General features: G+C 38.4%; 1 pseudogene; it reads right to left on the reverse strand.

Moving 5' to 3' along the window:
* Positions 1 to 279: 279 nt before the first annotated feature.
* Positions 280 to 675, reverse strand: LOC149172402 (leucine-rich repeat receptor-like serine/threonine-protein kinase BAM2 pseudogene; annotated as a pseudogene).
* Between the last annotated feature and the right edge of the window lie 1,529 nt (positions 676 to 2,204).

Genomic DNA, 2,204 nt, shown 5'->3' on the forward strand with positions numbered 1-2,204 from the left:
GCAATTACATATATAAGACTTTGATCATTGACTTACACATATTATGAATTAGACATGACATGATTCCAACTCATAACTTAGGAATCAACAGCTTCTAGATTGGCTCCTCCTAACTCATAATAACAATTATACACGACATGGAAACATTACTTCCCAACATAACACTAACTGACAGAAACAATAGGAAAGCATAAAACTAACTGGCAAAAACAGTAAGAGAGCATAACACTAACTGACGTACATTGAGAAACCATGTTAATCCACGGATGGTGGATTTGGTCAATCCTTTTCTCCATGAGAGTGCAATGTTAATCCATCGACTTCGCCTATGAGCCTGTGGACTATCTCCCACATGGTAGGCCTATTGACCAGTTGTTCTTGTGTGCATAACAGATCCACAGAGAACATGTGCATGGCTTCTCGTATTGGAACGTTGTTGAGCCTCAGATCTATAATCTTCTTTAATTCTTCTCTTTTCCAATTATTCATCTTATTCACCCACTCTGTTATGTTCATGCCTTCCTCAAATTCACATTCAGCCACTGCCTCTTTACCCGTAATCATCTCAAGCAGAACCACACCGAACCTGTAGACGTCGCTCTTCTCGTCCAGTTTCAGAGTGTATAGGTACTCTACTAATTCAATAATCAACGCTAAGTTGAATGTTATATGCATAAATAAATTTAAAATAAGATGAAAAATCAAGAATAGTTCAAATTTATGTTAGTGTTGTTCTGACTTGGTGAAGTCACACACTTTATTGAAATGATTTTGTTCGATATCTTCCACATCAGTCTAGACAGTAAAATTGTTAGTCGACCTTCTACTAAAATTTCCTATGGACTACAATATATTAGTGTTCTAAAATGAGAAAAAGATTGATACATTGATTTGCCAGGAGCTATGTAGCCAAAGTATCCTGGGATTGAGGTCGTGCCTCTGAGGTACCATAGTGATGCAAGAGCTTGGCTAAGCCAAAATCTGCAACGTGTGCTTCAAAGTTGGAGTCCAGAAGAATTGTTACTGGATTCGACGTTGTGATGAATGATACTCAGCTGACAATCGTGGTGAAGATAGCACAACCCCTCAACAGCCTCCACTATAACTTTTTATCTCTTATCCCAATCCAGATGTCATCCATTGATCCCATGAAGAAAATTTGTTAGGCTTCCATTTGGCATGTATTCATACACAAGAAGATTTTTGTCATGGTTGGAGCAAAATGACAGCAATCTAACTATGTGACAATGGCGGATTTTTCCCAAAGTCCTGATTTCTGCAGAGAACCCATAATCATTTGGACAAACATTGAATGTTCTGATACTTGTGAGCTTCTTGACTGCAATTTTTTCACCATCAGGCATGATCCCTCTATACACAATTCCCACTCCTCCTTTGCCGATTGTGTTCTCCTCTTTTATGCATTTCAAGATGTCCTCAGTCCCAAAGTTGACTTTCTGAAAGTTCGTCATCTACTAGGTCCTACCCTCACCTTCCTTCCTAACAGACCTTGCCTTATTTACGGTTGCCAGACTTGCCAAGGCAAGCGAGCAGAATATGAAAAGTCTAAACGCTAAGAGAGCTAAGGGAAGTCCAACTTTGATGTGTGTTAGGCCCCTATACTACTAGTGTAACCCCTTATTGTTATTAGTACAACCCACTTATTATATTGATGTACCCATGTAGTGCCCATATTGTTACTATTGTGCCCCATAGAAGCCCACTATTGTTATTATTGTGCCCTTACATTATTATTGTTATGTCGGCTCTGATTATTTTATGACCCCTTAGACTCCTATATATAGAAAGGAGGTCTTTTCATTTGTATCATCCAAGAATTGTTCATTTATGTAATGTAAAGGAGGTTGCCCTCTCGAAGGGGCTGAATTCTAAGGCGTTAATCTATCTTTTCTATCTTTTCTTGAGCTGGTTTCATAACATTTGGAATCAGAGCTTTGGATTCTAGGGTTTCGCTGCTCCAAATAGGTCATCATGGCATTTTCACTATAACGTTTTTTCTGTGATGTTTCAGAAGCTAAAAAAAAAACCCATTTGAGAAAAAATCGCACTAAACCTTGGGTCCAAATTTCAGAGCTTTTTGTGTTATATTGGCAGAGATAGGATCTGAGGAAGTTGGTCTTTTTGCAGACTCCTGAATTACATTCCAAACAGGTGACCTGGAGAAAATTGTCATAACTTTCTCT

This window comes from Pinus tabuliformis, chromosome 4_2 (assembly GCF_031772625.1).
Source record: "Pinus tabuliformis cultivar Carrire ecotype Pingquan chromosome 4_2, CPIR1, whole genome shotgun sequence".
NCBI lineage: Eukaryota > Viridiplantae > Streptophyta > Pinopsida > Pinales > Pinaceae > Pinus > Pinus tabuliformis.